Source organism: Dromaius novaehollandiae, chromosome 24 (genome assembly GCF_036370855.1).
Source record: "Dromaius novaehollandiae isolate bDroNov1 chromosome 24, bDroNov1.hap1, whole genome shotgun sequence".
NCBI lineage: Eukaryota > Metazoa > Chordata > Aves > Casuariiformes > Dromaiidae > Dromaius > Dromaius novaehollandiae.
The window spans coordinates 1,826,230-1,849,411 of NC_088121.1; the positions used below are offsets into that span (position 1 = coordinate 1,826,230).

The window sequence follows — 23,182 nt, forward strand, 5'->3', positions numbered from 1 at the left end:
CATGAGGAAAGCTGGGTTAGGAAATCCACGATTTCCTGTCCGTTAATTCATTTCAGCCAAACAGACGGCAAGGTGATATTCCTGTTTAATGCTGCAACTCGGATACAGTAATAACCAGGGGCTATGAAGGATTCCATCTGCTGCCATTTTCTCTGCACTACTGACAACACCAAGTACCCACCTTGTGCCAATTTATACCCTTCCACCCTGAAGCCATTCTGTCCCATTTACAACTTACAAGAATTTAAACATCAAAGCAGGAACAAGAACTATTCTAGGTGAAAACCACTAACCCTGTTTCTACAACATACTTTTCATCCATCTGCCTAAGCAATGGTTCCTATGGCGTTATGCACAACATGATCAACCACCTTTCCTTCTTTAAGAAATCAGTTATGACGCAAAAATAGCAGTAACACTAACAAGAAGCATTCTACCTTAAATCTGTGCTGCATGGAGTACCTGTCTGGAGTCATCTGTTCCACAACTAGCCCAGCAGCGTCATCCAGTCCAGCCAGGTTTTAAAGACAAATGCAAAATCGTGGATCTCTAGGGCAGCCGAAACCATCCACCTCACTCAGGCAGGAGCCCTTCCTCCCCCCCCCCCAATTCCCTGACTCGCCTAAAGAGCACAACCAAGGGAGGACAAGAAGGAAACACTTGGGAAGAAGAACTCATCCATACCAGCTGCAGACCCACCTTCTACCTCGCCTGCGAGAAGCTCCCGCTTCCTTGCTGATGTCACATTCAGCATCCCTGTCTCCTCACTCAAAGGCAGGAGATCACTGGTGCAAGCAGTGAAATAAAGCCAACTGTCCAGTTTCAAACCTGGCGGTCACTTCTCTGTTCCACTGCCTTTCCAGCCCATGGGCACCCAGAACAGTTACACTCTCCAGTAGTGATTTGTGAAGATTCTCATTAAGACCTGATAGCTAAATCCAGAAGGATTTACTATCAAACTTAGTTTAACTCTCATAGTCCTAGGCAGATCTCTACACACGGAAATACACAAGACGCAACATTTTGTTCTCCTGTATTACTCAACTGCTGGTAGAGATACTTCTGTTTTGCCATGTGCAAAATGATTCACATTCCACGCTATGTAGTAACACCACCAAAATACAAGGTTTTCTCTTCCCTACAGCGTGGTCTTTGCCAGGTCACAGCATATAACAGTCAGCTGCAGTTGAACAAGCAATTTTTTCTACCTTTGAAGGAATTAAGAAAAATATTTAAGACAAAAATATTTTTACATTTTGTTTCTGACTAGCCAGCAATAGCCGCACATTGTTTGAAGCATTCACTGTTACTGAAGGCAACTTGAAGCCTTCTCTTTAAGACGGAAAATTCTTATGCCCTTAACCAGGTGGCTAAATGCCCATTATTTTTCACTGTTTATTTTTCAAGAAAAAAATGCAGATACACTGAAAATAGTCCAGTCAGTACTAGTATTTTATTTTTAATTAGAACTAAGTACTGCCACTGTCCTCTAATACTGCCTATTATCAGTACCATCTGCCTGGAACAACATAAAGACCTCAATGCCTAGATGCTAAAGAAAACCCTTTCCCCTGTACAGAATGCTTTTAAAATAAAGTCTGTTTTTGTATCTTCTGTATCTTTTCAGTGTTTAAACGTAGGTTGCGTAGCACCAAACTACAGACTCCACCTCTGCACCTGGTTTGGTGCTGAGGTCTTTCCTGTTCCATTCCTTTCACGGCCATTCCAATACTGTCCCCCTTTGAGCACGTCCATGTCATCTCCACGTTTCCTACACCCGTGCTCTGGCTCATCTGCCAAAGGAAGGAGCAAAAATTAGGATGTTCATGCACAGTAAATGATAAAAGCTGTGAAAGCATACTACTGCTGCCCCACAAGATAAGTTAGGAAACCTTTTCCAACCAGCTCCTAGCTATGATCTTCACTACCCTGGGTACAGCTGGAAGAATCATGATTTTTTTGATTCTATGCCAAAGCAAAAATTCATTTGAAGAGAACAATGCATATTAAATCGCAATAGATTTTTTACAAGGTTTTCATATAAAAATAAAAATATAAAACCACAGAAAATACAGAAAAAATATAAAAAATAATTTTAGATCAACCCAAAAGGCTTCATTCAATTCACAATGGAATGTGTCATTCTAAATCTGCGACATCTAAGCACTTTCACGGTTTTTCTTTGTCTTTTTAAACTCTAGGTCACTTTAGATCACAATTAAATGTTTTTGCTTTTCCGAAATAAAACACTTAGAAAAATATCTAAGTCTCTGTTTGGACATTTTCATGATTTTCCATTTTTCAGATCAAAGCTATTTTCCAAATTCTACCTCCAATACCTTCTTCTTTTATAAAACAATTAGCTGATAAAAAAAAAAAACCCTCACACTATTTTAATCCTGGGCAGATACCCTCGATTGAGATGGAAATTTATCATTCATGTTGCCTTGTCTGGAACTTTAAGACTCATCTTGACATTTATGCAAATACAGGCAAACTGAGCAAATGAATCTGCACTTGGTCAGCTTCATAGCTTTGCAGACTGGCTTCCCTGTCAAGTTCGCCTGGTTTTGTAAACACAGATTCAGAGATCTGAAGATCACAAAAAGGAAAATCTGGTGCTTGCTGTTTTTTCTGTACCACTTTCTGGCTGCTTTATATCTTCTTCTGAAATGCACGGTGAATGAAAACATAAAATGTTACGCAGACTTTTTAGCTTAGGGTCTTCATCCCCACATATTTTTCATATTACTCATATTCCCCTGCTTGAGTTAAACTCAAACAGGCCTGGAACAACTTCATTAACATAAAACCACATGATAATAGGAAACAGAGCCTTTTAATGGTTTATTTTCTTATTATCTTGTGACATATTTCATCTTCTCCCCCTTCTCAGAGCGCTACTACATTCTGTTTTCACTCTGCTTGCTGGCTCTACCCGAGCCCAGCTGGCAGCAGGGAGCGATCACGCACGCAGCGGCGATTCCGCTTGGGAAGTCCAGGCATTTTTAAGCTCACGAGCTACAATACACAACGTCATTACTTTGGTATACAAGCTTTCTGTGCCCCAAAACGTCTTCCATTGGTATATGCCAGGCGCAGTACTACTGCCTTATAATCAGGCCACAAAGCCAGCAAAAACACCCAACGGTCTTTGCCCAGAGGGGCTACAAGACTCCTGGCTATCTGGTGCTCTGGAAAGCCCCTCCTGCAAATGCAGCATCTCCTCTCAGCTTACCTGCTTTGCATCTCCAGCTGAGATGCCAGGAACACTGCAGAAGCCAATTCATATGATATCAAACTACCTAGTTTGGTACCAAGGTAACAGTAAATGCTTCCAAAAAAGGTTTTAAAAAAAACCTCCAGTGTTCAATTTCAACTTAATGTATAAGCATACTAGGCTATGTCATGACCTTACCCAAATAACCCTTGCATAATGTCATGCATCATACTTGAAAAAAGTCTTTACCCTCCAAATTTTGTAATACTTTGTAGACAGGTCGTCTGGAAATATGACAAGGGAAGTCCTTTTGCAATATCACATTTTCTTCCATCCTAAGAGCATAATTTCAGAATTTCAGAATTGCAACATTTTTTATTTTTCAGGTTAATGGAATCTGAAGTTCATGAGAAAATGCATCTGTTTCAGGATGGCTCTTTTTCTGACTTATTTCAGTCATGCTTACTTTTAATAATGAATATAAATTGTTTACAGTATTTCTTTGAAATATGTTTTCATTTTCTTGCCTTTTTTTAAACATGTCTTAAGAAGGTTTTACAGCGGTTTATATGCTAAAGAATTACTACAACTTCCTTACTATTCTGTACACAATAACTTAAATCCTAATTAATCAAAAAATGCAAGGTAAGCGTATTATATCCCAATATAATGTTCATTGACTTAGCATTCATTGACAATATTTAATCTGTTGCTCAAGAGCTCAGTAGCAGGCTTAGACTTGTCTTTAAAAAGGAATGGCAATTTCTAGGATTCACATTCTATCATAGCTCAAAGCAGGTTCTCTGAATAAACGGGAGAAGGAAATCAGTGAGATATATTAGCACCACTATATATTTTTCATTTCCCTCTGTCTTTACTTCCAAAAGAATATCGGTGATGAATTTGCAAATGGTTCTGGATTATGACAGAATTTTTTACCCTTCATTATTTATCCCCCCACTGAACACCTCTATTAGAGATTACAGTGACAAATGCATGAATAAAAGGCAAAGACAATATTTTAGCATTGCGGTGTAAATCTCTTTTTACGCATTATTAATTTAAAGAAATCCATTATCCATACAGCTCTGAGGGGAAGACAAGGTTACATAAGAACTGCTATAGGCACCTAGGGATCAGTACAAGACAGAATCCCAGTGCCATCACTATGTGATGATTAGTCTCCTAGATGCTCTTCTGGAAAAGCTGATTTTCTTTCATACTCTTCTCCTCTTAATTTCCTTCTTCACCCCTACTTAACCCAGGCAAGAGGTGACTGACAGCCTGGAAGAGAAGAGCTCTGCTTATCTTCAGACTGGGCTCAGAACAGGCAGAGAGGGGACCACGGCCCCTCGGGCACAGACTACTGCGCAGGTACCGCAGAGGAACACGGAGAGGAGGGTGAGAGACAAGAATCCATGTTCCCTTGCCAGCCCAGTGTGTCTGGCCAACCTGCAAGGATTGCCAAGAAAAGTGTGTGCGGTGACAGGAGAGTAAGGAGGGAGAAATTAGCACTCTCTGAAGAAGCGGACCTTTTTGATGGGGACCCTCATTCACCACAGTGACCTGGACCAGGGCCCAAATCTGTATCATGTAGGCCACCCACGAGCTATTAGACAGCAAAAAGTATGGTCCTACTCTGTCCAGGCTCCCTTTTTTTGTAAAGCCTTCCACACATGCTTTCCCCAGACACCTCTGAAATGAACAAAAGGAACCCCTTCTCCCCTCTCTTTCCCCTTTTATTCTCCCCAAAACAGCACTTAACTCTTGGGCAATACCTTATAACACGGAGCTAAGCAAGGCTTTGCACAGAATCTCCCTCTCCTCCCCTGCAACATAGTAAGAGGCAGAGGAAATGCTGCTCCTATCAAGAGGAAGGAAAAAGGAAAACAGATGGAAAGTACTCAGAATTGGAACAAGTGTGTTTTGAACAATACAGCAGGTCCCTTTTACTGCAAAATAACAGAACACTGCTGTGGAAATCTATATACAATAATGCCATCGACGACAAAGATAACAGGGAAATAATTCTGTGAACCTGAACTGAAAGTGCTTTTTGTGAGAGATGCTAATCACCAGACACAATCTCCATATAGCTCCCATCGTGCAAAACCAAGCCTTTGATTTCACTTCATTTATTTTTTAAAAAAATCTCATAACAAAAGACCTCTTAGGACTAAAATGCCCATAGTTTACGCCTACCAATGGCTTTAAAAAATACCCATGCGTTTGCAAGAATTAATTTATTATGAGTTCATTTCTAACACTGCAGTTAACTGAATTACTTACAGGTCATCATCATCAAGTCTACTCTTGTTCTGTGCATTTTCACCGATGGTCCTCAGAGAGACTATATGTTGCTCTGGTTAAGACTTCCCTTGCAGCCCAATCCTACCAATCCTTACTGACAAAGCAGAATCTCAAAGATTTCACTGGGATTCTCTCTCCACGTGCTTACGGGCAAGCATAAGCCCCTCAACAGATACCAAGGAGGAGCCTGACTGGAGTGGACGCACAACTGGCATGTCTAAAAATCAGAGCTCTCTGTTCTGTTTTCTGCATCAGTGTGGATTTAGGCACTAGAGTTGAGACATCTGTGTTTGGAAATGAAGGCTTTAAGCATATAGCCATTGAAGTATTACAACAATATAGATTAAGCACCTACTTCTGCTCCTCCACCGACAAACAAGTTCATCTCCCAGTCTTAAAGGGATTACAGAGAAGGTTATAAACCAAAAGGCTCTTGCACTTTTAGGCCTTTGTCCTTCAAAAGACACGCATTTGATCACGATACCTGAACTATATTTTGCCACCTGAGCCCAGTTTCTGTTTTTCTGCTTGGTGTTTCCTACGACATGCCAGCTTGCTCCGCTGAGGCTCCGCGTTGCAAGTGCAGGCTTTCTAACGCCAAGGGAATTTACTAACGGCAAGTATTTTGGCTAGCTGGAAACTCAGGACTAAAACACACTCACTTGGTGAGGAGCAGACCCCAGAACACTGGAAATATTGTTCTGAAAGGTCAGATAAGGTTTGTATGTATATTTTGTGAAATTCTTTGATTTTTTTTGGACTGGACGTACTGAATGAAAATGCCCCGTCTGAGCATGTAACAGTTCTGCTTCCACTCCTGATGACAGGCAGCTCCGAGTCAAAACCACCCAAGCAAACAACAAACAAGGAGGAAAAAGATCAAATACTCGGCTTCACTGGGACATAACCCTTTTCAAACACACTATTTGAAACTTCCAAGGGTGATGGTTAGATGCCCCGGTGTTTGCTAACCCCAGCCGAGGCATCATAAAGGAAACATCTGTGCAGAACGCAGGTACTTGCAGCTTTGTGAAAAATTGGGCTCCTTTAAGATGTTTAATATTGGAAACTTAAGCTCACTAGTTCTCTTTCAAAATGTAGACTATGCTTCATTGATTTCTTTCCGTCTGAACTGAGGATCTCAGTCAAGGGGGCTGAAAATAAGATACTTAATAGTAATTTTAAACCCCTAATTTGTTTGCCCTCCCCCATGCTCCCAATACCTTCACAATAAATCCTTTGAAAAACTGGGAATGCTTTAGTGAAAAGCCTGATGGGAAACGTTAAAAAATATCATGTGAGCAACATCAAGTTATCTCTGTTATTTTAGGCAAAACATATTTCCTGCTCTTTTCCCTTCAGACTTGCTTAAAGTCTGCTGTAGAGCTCAGGCTTCAGAGCGCTCCGTCACTCAGCGATCGGAGAGGTCGCGCACGTTGGGGTTCTACCCGTGCACAAACCGCCCTCTGTAGCGGCGGCCTCACCTGCACAAAGCCCTTGTGTGGGCCCGGGGCGCGGCGGCTGCGCGCGAGGCAGCCTGCACGGGCACGCGGGTCTGCGGGAGAGGGCCGCCGCGGCGCAGCGAGCCCAGCCGCGAGCTCCCGGCTGCCGGCGAGGCCGCGGCACCGCGAAGGGGGCCCGGCCCGGCCCGGCCCGGCCGCCGCACGGGCAGGGGCAGGAAGGGCTGCAGGAGCAACTCGGGTGGTCGTCGTCTTTCTGGGACAGGGGGTAGCTTGTATGAAGAGTTTTCATCTGTAGGATTTTGAAAGCTTTCGCTTTCAAAACGTTTAAAGTACAACACCTGAAAGCCCACAGTGTCACCTTCCTTATCGTAGATGTCTGAAAAACTGCCAGGAGAACCATCGGAATACACTGAAATTTATGCTAAAAAAAAAAAAAAAAAAAAAAAAAAGCAACTATTTCCATAAACCCTCACTAAGGTTGATGAAAAGGGTTATTACTGTATCTCAGTGATCCTGGCCTAATAAAAAAGAAATTAGTCTGTTTAATAACAGTGCATAACAAAGACTATAGAATAAAGCACTGGATAATTTGTCAGTGATTAGAAGGTCAAGGGGTCAATTTATGAGCAACCGAGTTGCTTTACCTGAGGGTAGCCACTTATGTAACATGAGAAAGCCCCTCCTTTGTCTCAGTTATCTCACCATTGGTACATGACATCCAAATAAAGCTGTAATTTATCAGTCACAAGGGAAACACAGCTAAGTAACTACAGTGTCTATCAATGGAACTTGGAATTCCCAAGTTTTGTTTGAAATGCTGTTAAAGAACAAGATTTATTTTTCCAAATGCAAATACTTCCTTCCCTTTTTTCTGAAAAGGCAAATTGCACTTTCATCACAAACTTACTATAGGATTACATCACTTCTGCTGAAATGTTTTATCACTGTCAGCTCAGATGTGCAGGTCTGAAGAAATTACAATGTTTTTGCTTGGTTTGGTGTGTAGTCCTGGCACCATTTACCTCTGCTCCACTCCTGGATAATTCAAAATGTATGAGACGTGGAACGAACTTGGTCTTATCGCAGAACAATTCACTGCCAAAACTGTTTCCCAAGAAATCCAAAAAGGTGAGTTAATACCTGCCAACCCCAAGTCCAAAATTCTCTGTTTTCCTGCAAAAGGTTGCTGACATCACTCACACTTAAAGCAGACCAGGAAGGCATGCTCCTCGCGCTGTTCTGCAACCGGGGAGAAATTACAGAGCCATGGACTCCAGGCTCAGGAGAATTGCCAGGTGTCCTCTACGGCTCTATCTGCATATAGGTTTGAGGAGCCAAGTTTTGTCCCCAAATGCCTGCATGCACCTAGCCCCCATTCAAACTGCAACTTAAGGTTATTTGTACAACTAAGATTAATACCATTCTGCACTAGGGGCTGTACAGACAATAGTACAAAGCACCTATGCCCCCCAAAATTTAGATCCGAACGAACAGAAAAACATAAAAGAGCTTCTATTCCAGTGTTACAGATGAGAAATTAAACCTTAGCGATATTAGGTAAGTTGGCCAAGGTGACAGAGCCAGTGCTAGGAAATGAGCACTGCTTTTCCTAACTCCTGTTCCAGAGCCTCTGCCACAAAATCACCTTTCTGCTGCACTGGTGGGCCTCGTGTTAGCCTATCTATAAAGCTGAAATCTACTGCCGGGGATCTCCATGGTAGGCACTCAAGTCATCTTCAGCATGAGCAGAAACCAGTCCTTGGCCACATTCATGCAGTGCTTTGAAGAGAAGAGGAATTATCCCGCAAAGTGCTTAGAGCATTTCCTGGAAGTCTCCCTTCCAGCCAGTGAGCTCAGCAACAGTTCCCCTTCTCTGAGCACTGAGCTTTAAAGTTCCTTAAAGATCAGAGGTGTTGTCTTGACAAGGATTTTCACCAACAGTGACATGTTTAAATCTGTGGCATAGTGTGACCTGCTATTTGTGCATCCCTGTTGAAAATTTAATTCACAGGTAAAAAACAAAGAACACCCCAGAACTTGGAAAAGGCTGAAAGTTCACTCTTAACCTACTTAAATGCAATTTTGTTGTTGCTTATTTTAAAGTAAATTATTTCATTTATTTCTAACAAAAATTAAAGATGGCTAAAAATATCAGCAACAATTTTCTGCGCGCACATGCGGGATCAGGTAAAGCATCTCTGTTTCATAAGATCAGGTTCCATCCAGTCAAAGGGCAGACAGAAAAGCTCACTGAATTTGAATTGATAATAATGTTGTGACTTGAGCTCCAAGGAATTCTCTCCCCCATCCCCCCAAACCCTTTTTTTCCTTAAAATAATTAAATTGGATGAGGCAAGATACCTGATCAGTTAACTTTTCCATTCCTCCATTTCCAACGAAATAAAATCTAGCAACAAGTTTTTGGAAAAGATTGTGTTCTATGCCAGTGGGTCAGTGGCCAATTTAACCGTAACAAATAATAGTCTAGTCTTTCAAAGTTGCAAAGTTTTTTTTTAAGGGGGAAAAAAAAGAAACTGAGTGCTAGAAGACAGTTTGGATTTCCTCTGCATTTTTACACCACCAAGTCACTAGCACATTTTCCTTCTAGCTGGCTAACACATCTCCCTCGTGAACATATGCAGAATGCAGCTTCAGACCATCCCATTGCAACAAAGTCACTGACATTAACTACAGGCATATTTGCTCTGAAATCATTTAATTTCCTAAGAGCACAAAGTTTAAGTAACTTCCAGGTTCAAGGCAACTTTTTTGGTTTTGCTGTGTGTACTCCGCAACTGCAATGGCTCTGGCTGAGCGGGGGTTAAAATATTTCAGTTCTGAGTTAAGAAACAGTAAAAATTCTAGCCCAGAGACACTTTTTTCCTTCCTTTCTGATGGTGATTGGCTCCCCCTCCCCCTGCTTTGTTTTAAGAATTTTGGAGTGTGCAGACTTGTGTAATGCAGAGATTGCTTCCAATTTAATTTGGTTGTTTTGTCTTTTATCATAATGGAAATAAGCACAGGATCCTTCTCAGGCTTTCTGCCATATAAAAAGATGCAGACTTTACTCTCTTGGTCCCTCCGAATAACGGGGGAGGGAGAGCAGAGGGAGAAGGAATAAGCAAGATATTTAAATAAGGGTAACACAGCAACTTTGCACTGTTTGCAAGAGCCAAAAATCTACTCCTGGATTTTATGAATTAATATTTGCTTGAGAATTACACACAACATGCCAAACACATGCCCAATAATGCAAAAGCAGCGTTGCTGTATTTCCTGGAGGAGAGCACGCCAAACGAGAGACCCGACGAGGAGGTCCTCAGCCTCGGGATCGGAAAGGTGAGACTGGAGGAAAGCAGGGGACTCTTTCTCACAGCCTAATTCCAAACCGGACGTCTGTACAGTGGATTCAAATGTGTAGAGATTATACTCATTATAAATTTAGCTCCCAACTACACTAACTGATTGTGTTTTCTCTGAATGGGTTCAATTTTTAAGTATTTGCTGAATGGTTGGACTAATCACAGTCAGGCCATTGATTTCTCACAAATAGTCCACTTCAGCTGTTTGCTGTTCAGATTTCTCCTGCAAGTCAATGGCAAAAGTGCTATCAAACGCAGTATTGGGGGAGTGGACCTGCAGAAACTACCTGCATGAATTGGCTGCCTGGTCACTGCAGACACTAGTGTTATTTCTGCCTCAATTGGACAATCAACATTTTAAAACAAAAGAATAACAAACAGTGACTGTTGTCTTTTCACAGTGTAAATATTTGAACTAATAATCACTCAGGAGAAATATGTGAAGCTTTCAGGATTTACAAACATTTTTCTAAATTCCTGGCATTCATCCAAGCACTTAACAGTGAATATAACACTGTGAAGAACAAACCAAACTACAGACGAAAAGATGACAACCACTTTTGTTGTTCATTTCAGTTACATTCCAATACTAACACCCCTAACAATTTTTCGGACAGCATGGTTTCCAGGACGGATGGAGATCGCAAATCTAAGTGGAATAGCATGTTATACATTTAGACAGCAGGGCAGCTGATTTAGGTGGCAAAGGCATTTCCTGCCAGTGAGAAGGGACTTGGCCTTTATAAAATTCATAGAAGACAACTGGCCATCCTCCTGTTTAGCCAGATGAAAAGTTCCAAGGAATACTGCACTGAAGGGATGAAAGGGTGAAGCAAATATTAAGGAGCAGAAGAGGCACGACTACTTAGGACTAGTAAGCCTGTTTCTATTCTGTTACACACTAGGCAGCTTCATCCTTTCTGGCACCAACTGCAAGGGATTAGGAATGCAACAGGAACGTTTCATCCTGTTGGACAAAATGAGCCTCAAGATCAAATCACTTAACCCTGTTCTTTATAGGTGAATAAAAAGCTCTTGGTCAATATTACTGGAGAGAATTGTCTTGTCTTTAGCTCTCTGCACCTTGTAGTAAACTAACTGATATTCTTCTTGGAAAGGTTAATACCTACAGGAACTTTGAGGCACACAACATCCTTCCCAGCTAGTGGAAGGCAGGCAACTGAACTGCTAACAGCACAAGTGAGTAGCAACACTGTTCAGAGAAGACTTTACAGTAGACCCTGACAAGGAAGCATTTCTGTTCAGGTAACTGGGATTAAAACACTCAGATTGCATGATTGCTAATATTTAATTAGGTTCTGCTCTCTTGGCGGGGCGGGGGGAGAGGAGGCGCAAAGGGGGAAATGATGCATCCTCAATTTCTTCGTGTAGTTTCACTGCCAAAAAAAAAAAAAAAAGCATCCTGTGATTAGCCACAGAAAGCTTCATCATCTCGGCATTCTGAAGTGTTCCCACAGTAATGACAAAATACAGGAGACATTACATTCACTCGCCAATCACATCGTCATTCACTCCTCCACTTTGCATATTGGGTATAAAGCAAATTAGCATTATCCGAAATAAAAAATCTAATATATGGAATGTCCATTTCAAATATGAGGTCAGAAGTAGAAGAGGAAGCTCTGATCCCATACCTGATCCTTGGAGACACATCTCCATCAGAAAAGCACAACCCCCCCAAGATCTAAGAAACGGCCAAGAACGTTGCGTCAGAACCAAGACGTATTGGCAAAACTATGGAGATGTATGCCAGTTGCTCCACGGAAAGTAGTATCCCCTCAGCTGGCTCTTTCAAAAATGACACATTTCAAGAGAAAACATGCAATTTTTAAAATGGAATAACAAAGTAGATCTTAATTTTAAAACCACTTTGCATTGTCACAAAAACCTCATTTATTGACTAACCTGACAACTAGCTTTTAAAGAGAGAAAGATGAAGTAAATAAGACACAAGTCTATTTTACCCATGAATGACTATTTAAAGAAAGCTTGAAATAGTAACTCAAGAAAAAGCAGTATTTTCAATCTTGTAACTCAGCATTTACACAAGAAGAAAAAAAAATAAAGCCATTAGCACATTGAGTGCAATAATTTTGCATATTTAGCAACTGGCTTTAAGCTTTATTAACAGCTTCCAGGAAATCTGAAGCACGAGCTCTGTTGAGCCCCAAACATTAACGGCATGCAGAAGGTGAAATCTGCAGTGTAGCCCTTTATGCACAAGGATATCAAAGATGAGCTATTACTATATGAATTATTTTGACAGGACCAAGAGACGGGATTGGGGTTTTTTCATAGCTTAAAACTCCTGACTGCACCTCTGAGAAGACGAACTAGATATCACATAAGTATTGCTTCTGTGAAGGTGAAACAGTGCAACATCTCCATTTTTATTAAGAAATAAAGGAATGAACCTTGAAAAGCAAACAAAGGAAATCGTACAGCATCTGCACAGAACTTCCGTGAGCACTGGCAAGGGGACAATCAGCCAGGGCCTGCTCCTCAGCCTTTAGGCTTCTGTCCAGACATCTGGGAAAGGCAGAGACTGGACGGAGAGATCTCGATATGCATTTGGAATGGAAGCAGTTCTAGGAATCTCAAGTCAAAACTATCACGCTGTCACACGCTCTCAGGCACCGGAGAGGCAGCACATCAGAAGATGGGCAACAGAACTGGGCTATGAATACAATCATCCTAATGTCTGCAAAACCCAGGACGGACACAGCTCTCTGAACTTCAGCCTGCATGCCTACATGATGGAAGCACTTAGGTGATTTACTCTCTGTGGGTGAAGTAGGTTATCAGTGCATTATCATCGCTACTGTAATAACATGCCAAATACTTAAGCATTCAGAAAAATATAAAGCAAAATCCACATATTTAGAAAATTTTCAAAAACTTGTCCAATGCGTTGTAAAACTCATGTGATCCTGTTACACAGAAAAAAGAGATTACATGAAATTATACCATACGATAATGCTGAATCATACCACACTCATTTGTTGATCTATCAGATAAATTCAAATAACTCCTCCATCAGAAAGAGTAAGGAAAATAACGTGTGAAGAAGTCTGTACCTTACATGCCAGAAGCTTCAAAACTGTCCAATGCTCATCTTCAAATTCTAGACTGGAGTCTAAACGTATAGATCGTTTGACTCTGCCTCCGCCAGCACAGAGTTTGCTGGGAGAGCGAGGCCTCGCTTTGCCACTGAGGAGACTATCGAAGCCTCTTCTACTTCAGAAAAGCCTCGGCGTTGGATTCAGACGACCGCAGGCTCGACCCAAAGGCTCGGAGTAAAGGGGTGCCCCAGCTGTCGGCCTACGAGCCTCTTCTCGAGTTCTGCTTCAGAACCGGCGTTACGGCACAAGCCACGGTCTTGCCCGGGGGGGCCTGTCAGCCTCACGCTCGCACACGTTAGCACACGGGGCGGTTTACAAAGCGAGGCGTACGATACTAGCGCATCTAGGTCTTTTTATGAACAACTTTCAACTCATTAGCCAAAGCGTTCAGTGATTTGCTGGACACGCATACAGAGCCCCAAGTTTCTGATTAAACTGTTAAACTCATCTCTAAACATGATTCAGCGTGACAAAACATGCAGGCCGGTAGGTGCAGGAGCACTTCTGCCGCACGGCGAAGGGGGGAGAGCAGGAAACCCACGCACGACACAACACAAACAAAGCCAAACCCTTCCCAGGTATTCGTCCACCTGCTTGGACCGCACAGGACTGCAGCAGAACAAACAAAATCTCCACGATATCGGCAGATAGCACAGTTCATGGTTAACTACAGGTAGCGCAGAACACACCTCTTCAGAAACGGCAGCAGCTCAAACAACTTAAAAACCACCACGCACCCACACCCTCAGGAAGGGTGAATGGGTCCGGCTTCCAAAAATCAAAAAAGCAATGTAAACGAGATCATTGGTGCAATACACACAAGTCAACGTGACAGCAGAGAGAACCTAAAATACTCCCTAGTGCTCACAAAGCTGAATTTTTCAAGTGGCTCATTCTCATTACGTTAAGCCTAGGAGCCTCACAAGACATCTGTCTAGCCTGTAGATCTGCACGCCAACCAGAGTACAAATCTCTTCGAGATAGTCATTATCTCTGATAAATGTTTGCAGTGTGCCTAGCACAAAATTTATGGGTGGGCCTTTTAAATAGCGCTGAACTACAAATAACAGCAGGCCCAAATAGCAACCACGCTGCAGCAGAGAGGCAGAAGGGCGCAGTGGTGTTACTTCCGCTGCTGTTATGCCTTTCACATTCGAAATGTGAGTCAAGTCTCAGAAATGCTCCTATCTGAATTAAGATGAAATTTTGAAAGGTGAGTATCTTTCCTTCGTAGGCTCTCTGCCTCTTCTCTGCCTATCTGTAAAACACCTATTATCGGCTACCATTAGACAGAGGGTACCGATCCGCTGAACCCTGGGTCTGTTCTGTTATAGCAGTTCCCAAGTATCAACATCGATTTCCCAAATGCATAAACCAAGGATATCGTTACTCCTCCAGTGTAAAAAGTCATAATGCTAGCACCTCTAAAACATGTCACTTAAGTGCCTGAACGTGCAACCCAGGGTCCAAAGCTAGCCAAACAAATCTGAAGATTTAATGGGTCAGTAAAAACAAAAAAGAAGAAAATCCTGAGTCCAGACCTCACTCTCTTGCACCAGCCACATTTGCTTTACTAAATGCATTTCTAGTGTGAAATCCCTGAATCAGAGAATTGACCATGAGAATGAGACACACTGAGACAAAATGAGAAAGCTCTGGGTAAAATAACGACAGAACAATAAGGAATCCAGAAGAAGCCTTTGAGAAACAGATTAAAACCAGTCCATTCCTGTAGCTTAGCTGCTAATTTTTACAGCTTCGAAAGTCTGAAGATAACGGGCTGTTCATTTGAAATTATTCCTCTGCTTCAGACAGGCATCTCCAAAAGGGCATTTGGCAGCATTCATCATCACAGTAAAGACGCTATTTACAAGCACTTGCAACATTCATCTAGAGCGTATTAGTAACAGTGATATACAAGTACTAATAATTTCTCTACTGATTATGACTTTTATTTTGTGGTTTTGACCCTTTACTATGGAACATCTACATTGACAAATCTCTCTCCCTCCACTCACATCTTTCCTCAAGCCATCTTTAGTTCTAAATGGAAGACTATAAAATATCTTTATTAAAGTTCGGTCTTAGATTAGCAAGAGGGCAATAGCACCGTGACTCTAAATCTAGTGCACACATTTTCCCCCAATGATGAAGTAAGGGAAAGCAATGTGATGGCTCTTTCCACCTTCCTGATTTATAACTGTCTATGCCTATAGGTCAAATGAATGAAAAGCACCTGGGGAGCGTGCTGCAGGAACAAGTCCTTAGTGTGATAGCAACCCCGGAGTGCAGAGGAGATAGCTAGTCCGACTCAGTCAGACAAATTAGATAATTAAATGGAAACAGGCTAGATAAATTGCACATTCTTAATTGGGTTATCAAGAAACAATAGTGACTATGAATGACCTCACTGTCTGTGTAGTCTAACACTTCTCTCTGTATGAACTAGGAGGGAGTTATTCGTCTAGGCTGGGGTTATTGTTGGCCTAGAAAATGAATGCTTAAGAACAACATTTGGTGCTTTGTTTTGTTTAGTTTTCTCACCAAAAGCCGTTACAGATAAAAATCGAGGTCTGCTGATGTGGAGGTGGGAGTGTGCATGTGGTGCAGCGTAAAGAAAGATTGCATGAACTTTGCATTAAAAATAAACAGCTCTCTCACCAAAGTTAACTGATGTCCAGCAGATCAATGGTGCTTAACTCTGGGCTCGCTCGCACCCCCAAATTTGTCATCACTTACGGAATCATTCAGACCAAATGGCTGCGTGTGCTCTGTGTGTGCGCTAGGGAGAAACAAAATACCGCAGTGCTTGAAAGATGTTACAGGGAACACAATGGTTAGAGGCAAGAGACTGGGAATCAGTCGCCCTCCCAGCCAGGCCAAAAAAGAACCCATCATCCCGGTTTTATTTATGGCTAAATCCTCACAGCTCTACAAAGCGACAGGCATGTGTTTTCATGGAAGTCAGTGCCAGGAAAGGGGAGGACAGGAAAGAGAGGAGGAAACATCCTTAACACCCCAACCTATAAAGCAACTGTGCCCCTCTACCAAGAGTCACGGATACAAAAGACAAATGGAGGCAAGATCTAAAATGTTCAGTGCTGAGCGTGGCTCACATCTTTTCTACTTGCAGATCAGTATATTCTGATACAGACAATGTCTAAAGACTACCGATCTATGGCCAGTATCAGACAGTTTAACATGCTTGCCCTAGCACTTCTCGCTCGCTCGCATCGCTTGAAGATGCATGACAGTTGGCCTTCTGGTTGACCTGCACTGCTAGAAGGCTATCAAAAGCTACAGTGCAAAATAAAAGCTCTTCTGTTCCTCCAGATAGGAGCATGTGCCACCTTGGCTTGGTACTCATTAACAACTTTAGGTTCTGATTTGCATTCACTAAACAAAGTGCCTCGCAGTTTAAGAGATTTCTCAAGTATTTGTTCTGACATCTACAAGCAGTAATCTAACAGTGGCACACACGGATGCCTGGAGGCAGTAGTGTTTTAAACCACTGAAGGACATCTCTCAGACACCTTACAGAGTGAGAAGCTCTACTTCTTGTCTGCCTGTCTGTGGCTGACCAGTGATTGGTATCAGGAAAGAACTGCTAACAAAAATTGTTTGATATTTGCTCTTCTCACCAGGCAAGATCACTCATTTCTTTGCCACAGCACACAGTCCTGGTCAGAAAACAGATCTAGGAAAACACTGTTTTAAAACAAGACAGTATGTTGCCACCGGCGTCAACCCAATATTTAGATATGTCCCCTCTTAAGCAAAAAGTGAATGACATCCACCTCTACATCGCTAAGGAATAAAGTTTAAAAGCTATCTGAATACAGTCTCTTCAAACAAAATTTTGAGTAATATCAAGGTTTTGGTATTAGCTACTGTGCTACCAACTCCATCATCCTCAGATGTCCTGTTAGCAAAATAATTCTTATCTGGACTCCTCAGGACAAAACCACACTGGCATGCTCACTTTGCAAGAGACACAATGACCAAATGCAGGAGTAGAAAAATGAATATATACTTTAAAATAATGTTTGAAAGAAAGAACAAGCATATGGCTTATGTTTAGAAACCTGACTCAACAGCCCCAAGGCTACAGGCTGCATTGAAGCCCAAACTTAACTTGGCCTTAATTGTCTGTCCAACATATTCTGTTAAAATAGGCCCTTTACCCTTCACTGAGCTAATGAACTTTATGATCTTACTCGTGCTCAGCTTTAACATCATGAAATTGATTCTAATTCCACACACACTTCCATTTACTTCTGTTCCCTGTTTAGGATGCAGAAAGTAGCTGTGCCTGACAAACTAATGGTGAAATCACATTACAGGATGTTTGCAGCTTGTTAGCTTATATTTTTAAGCACTTCCTCAAAGACAATGCTACCTAAAACTACCTTAACTCAAGGTTTCCATTAAGATACTACATTTTCTATTCTTATTTTTATTCAAAATGACAGGAAACCAAAAACATCAAGTGTGGACTTTTTATTTAAGCCTCCAAGAGACCTAATGAAAAACATACCTAGGGGCTGCATCCAAGAACATGTTTAAGATTTCACAAATAACTGCGAAAAGGCTTCTGACATTCTTCAGCTAGTTACCCAGCATGACATACTGTCAAGGTTGGGTATGTTGTTACCCAAACAACACAATTTCAAGATAAAGAAAGGAAGACTCCTCCTGTATCTACTGCACCTTTTGCTCAGAGATCTCAAGCGCTTAAGAAATGTTAAATGTCTACAGCTTCACTGGAGCAGTGAAGAACTGACATTCTCATTTTTGGTAAAAAGCAACCTGAGACACAGATAAAACAGATCTAAGATGGCAAATTTCACATATTTCCTAGACAACGGGTACTTGGAGAAAAATGAGCACGTTAACAAAAAGGCTGTAGTTCTGTGCACAGTCCTGATGTTTCTGTACCTCCTTATCTATTAAATATTAACAGGCTAGCTGAAAAATGAATGTTTCAGAAGATAAAGAGGACAAAACTTCCCACGCTGAAAAAAATCAGAATTTTACTCTATCAGACACACATCTTCTCACAGCGCCTACGGATCCTGGCTGCCTAGTTGGATCTACTGAAACAAGCAGGCAACTTGAAAACATCCATGTTACTGTTTCTCTCACACACTCCCAGACAGACAGACCCTCCCTCCTTTTGTTTTTATGAAAATGCATTTTTCTCCATCAGTGGACACGATTCCCTCCCCCTCCAAAGACTTGAGCAGAGCTATATTAAACTGAACATCTCTACAGGACGGAGTTTAACAAGGCATCTCTATGAGCCTGAACTTCAACACAGCAAAGGCCTCTAACTTTACCTTGTTACAGTCAGGCAGCTAAATACAACCTTAATCACTTAAATATTTAGGATTTGCTCTTAGTTAGTACTGACCACTTGCACTAATTCAAGCAGAGTAATAATTAGGTTTAATTTTAGCTAAAGTTACGCCATTTTTCTCTTAAACTTTTATTGATGAGTTAATTAATTAAATAATCCCCACAGGAACTGCCAGAGAACTAAAATTTGCTTTTGAATTCACTCATTCATTCACAGCCCCTTCTAGGAGGAATGAAGCCATGAATTTTTCCTCATAAGCACTATCAGTGATGGATAATTTGCCTTTACATGTTAGACCAACGAGTATAGGTTCAGTACAAAAATATCCATTTGGGAGATATTACTAGCCATTTAGGAGATTTACATGAACCTTCTGCAGTCCTGCTTTACACTCAAGCAGGAGAGAGTTAATTATTTCTCCAGAATTTATCTTCTGAATGGATATGTACTTGGTACGTTACTCGCACTACTTTGCAATGAACTCTGCACTTCCCTACTTTTCTCCCAGGAAGTCATAATCGAAGACAAAAGCCTGCAAATGAGAGACAAGGGCAGAGGCCATGTCCAACTTTGATATCTTTTTGATAACATATTGTACAATTAGACCAATTTGACAATTTCCATTACGGCTGATAAAATATTTATTGAACCTTGGAGATGATGTCTGCTCCCTGTGCCATTTGTTTCACTAATGGGGGAGATATTTACCAAATCAGTAAAAAGCATTCAAATCTCAGATCCTCATAGCCTCCCCAACATTAGATTTGCAAATTACTGGCTGAAGCCATAAATTACAGCACAGCACAGCCAGCCTGATGCCAAGCTGACAAGGTAGGTAGATGGCTTGTGATGACATTGTTTCATAGAAGCATTAATCATAGCAGGAAAGAAAATACTCTCAAATTGGTCCATAAGTCTAAATATTAAGGAATGAGAAGTAGGTTGCTGGGAGATAGCTTTAGCCAGAAAATTAGGAAATGAAAAACCCTTTCTATTATTTAACAAATCATCTCAGTAATGTTTTATGCTCAAGTGCCAGCAAGTGAAGGAAATTCCTATGCTTTCCCATTTGTTCTTTATCCTCGTTGCTCTTTAATAAGAATATTAATAATCTGAGGATCTGTTCAGATGTAGCCCAGGCTGTATTTTTCTTCTGCCATAGCTTAACTAAAAACGGATTCATACTGAAAGAAAATAAAGTCTTATTTTTCATTTTTAAACCATTTGCTTTCTCAGCAATACCAACAGGGGCTATAGCTCCTCTTCTGCTATTATGTTCAAGGTCAAGTGTATGTTTACTTATGTGCAGGTCATACTTATTAAAGGCTCACAAATCAGATAAAGCACAAAATCCAGCTCACCATGAAACACTGAGACAGACATTTGTAATCTTTGGAAAAAATATACATATATTGTTGTTGATTAAATATAAGCCCTGCTGATTAATTTAGAGAAAAACACCATCTTTCAGGGATGATTATATAAAGAACAGCTTAAAATGCTTCCCTGCTAATAGCACTGTCAAAAACCAGATCCTTACAGTACACTGACCGAGGGAGATTCATAGCATAGCATGACTCAAGTAACTTGAAGGTGACATATGTGTCTAGCAGACATAATTAAAGGTATAATATTGGTGCTAGAGGTCAGACTTGTAGAGTCCTAAGGCAAAGGCAGTTTGAAAGAAAAGGCTCTGAAATAAGGGAATGAAGAATGATGTTGATGAAGAGTCTGATGCCTCTCTAACTAAAATTGCAAAGGTTTGTCTCAGCAGCCCTGATGCTCACATTTTCTTTCCTTTCACCAAGAAAAAGGCAGGTCACGCAAGGTTCAAAGTCCCAACAGGAGCCCAACTGCTAACACGCTGTGCCTCAGCAGTTCCCACTGCAGCCCTGATGGCTAGATTTTCAACAGGACTCAGCACCCACTGCATACCCAAATCCTCAGAAAGCCGAGCTGTTACTTCAGCGCGTAAACGGAATGAGGGCACCACAGTGCACCACTACGCCCAGCCTTTAGACCTGCTGCTGGTATTAGGCACCCGCTCTCCCTCTATAAACCAATGGGAAAGCCAGAATAGGATACACAGGAAACATGATACTGAGCAGGGAAGCACTTAGGCACTTAGTCACAATAAAACCCTAAAAAATGGCTATACCTTAAGCTTTGTCTCCATCAAAAGCTTAAGCACCATCTCTTTCACCTGGATTTGTAAGGTTCTATCAAATCTGAGCAGCCAAAGACAACTGCAATAGCATTCGATAACATAACACCCCGACCACCCTGAGGGAAGATGATCCAGGTAATTTCCTCTTTTTACCGGAGAAAAACGTCTGAATCTCCAGGGCCTGCATACTGTCAGCCTTTCCTGCTGAAGCAGTTCCTCTTTGCAGGAAGCACTGCAACAGGACAACGTCCCCTCCTAAGGTTAAACCACTGCCTCATGGTTTAAAGATGCTCTGCCATTAACAGACTTTATGCAAGTAAAATAATAACTGAATCTTCTCAAACAATTATTCAGAAATTCAAAGATGCCTTTACTCAAAGATACCTTTACTCAATAGTCTCAAGATAAATAAGGAAAAACGAGACACCTCACGTCCTAGGTGAGCACCTAACAACGGGACTATTGTATAAAAGAGTTATACAAGCAGCACATCTCAAAATAGAATGACTTTTTTAACAATCAACCTTTCGAAGCTCCGCATCACCAGCGGCACACCCGAAACACTGAACTGGATGATACTTCTCATTCTCTACAGTTCACACTGTTGCTTATTTCCTCTACTCCACACACTTCACACCTGAGCAGTCGTCTTTGTTTTGAATTTCTCTGCACAGTACACATTTCATATAGCCTCTCTTACATGAATATCCAGACAGCATACATTTTAGCATTTTGACAAGTGATGACATGGGGGGAAGGGATCACCTCCAAGCTTTCAGGAAAGCACTTGCTACCCTTGCAAATTTGCTGCTGGGAAAAATGACTTGGTGTGTGTAAAATAGGAACTGATGGAACCTCCTCACAAGATGTTCTGGAGTTCAGAAAAATGTTTAACTATTTATTGCTTCCAACTTCTTAAAACCTGATGCAGCTTTCCAAAGGCACCTTATTGCTAACATAGTCCCTTACGCGTTTTGCCAGACTACCACATTTTCTAAACCGCTATAATCCCGCTTCCTTCCTTTGCCCTGCTCCCTCACTGAAGGTTATTCACAGTGGTCATGGGAGAAAGCTGCTGCACTTCTAAGAGTGAAATCTCAAAGCAGCACTGTCTGTTTTGTTTGAGATAGCAAAGTTATTGTCCTTTGTGGCTGTCTGGCAAGCCTTTATGTCCCCTGGATTTATCTCACACACATGATGCAGCTTTGTGGAAGGGATCGGGAAGGACTTTGCATTCCTCTGGTAGGATGATACGCGTTTGTATCTAAATCTGTTCCATATGACCCACCTCACATGGTCGGTGTCTGGCCGATGCACTTGTAAAGGTCAAGAAGTATTTCAGCTGAGGCTTCAAAGTCAAGAGGCTTGTTAATAATAACAATAAAAAAAAATCCTGCTGCTGATAGAATCAGGACTTCATAAAGATGATGTGAACATTCCCATTCTTTTGTACCAATATATTTAAAGGCCTCAAGAAGTAGAGGTACAAGGTGAGGCTTTATTTGCGTGGGTGGGGGCAGCAGTGGCCGTTTAAGGGTCTCACCTTAGATGACTGATGCTCAAAACATTTAGAATCTGGGATAATTTAGAGCCCTCCAAGTCCAACAAAATGTGCTAAGTCAAGAGAAAAGGGTTTCTCACCAGATTTCTGGCAGATAACAATACTTCCTGGACTAATAGAGACACTTTTATTTTGCTACTGGGCCCCGTCAGAACCTGGGAGAGCAAAGCTGTGCAGAAAAGGTATCCAAAATCTAAGTAATGTAAAGATTAAAGTCGTCCAGAATCATAGCCAAGTTTCCCAGGTCATCTGTCTCAATAATGAGCTATTGGAAACTGGTGGAAGTGAATGGGGCCAAAACTGATCCTAACTCTGTTAACTAGTTTGCTCTCACCATCTCAGAATCTTGAAGGAGCTAGTCTGCTCACATCCACACTTCAAAATGAGAAAAATTTGCAGCGAGTTTACCTTATGCAAACCAATTCACCTTTCTCTAGGCAGCACAGCCTCACAGCATATCAAGCGTCTCTGCTCCACTCTCATACATATTTTCGGCGATTCTGACAGACTGTATATCCCAAGCCATGAGAATCAGTATAGCAGGTAACACTGGATATTTTTGTAAGGACAGAACTTGAAGGATGGATAAAGTGCATC

The 23,182-nt window shown here is 41.5% G+C and overlaps 1 protein-coding gene across 4 annotated transcripts in view; it reads right to left on the reverse strand.

Moving 5' to 3' along the window:
* PRDM16 (PR/SET domain 16) overlaps positions 1-23,182 on the reverse strand; it is a 349,652-nt gene that overhangs the window by 247,869 nt on the left and 78,601 nt on the right. The gene's annotated exons all lie outside the window — the stretch shown is intronic.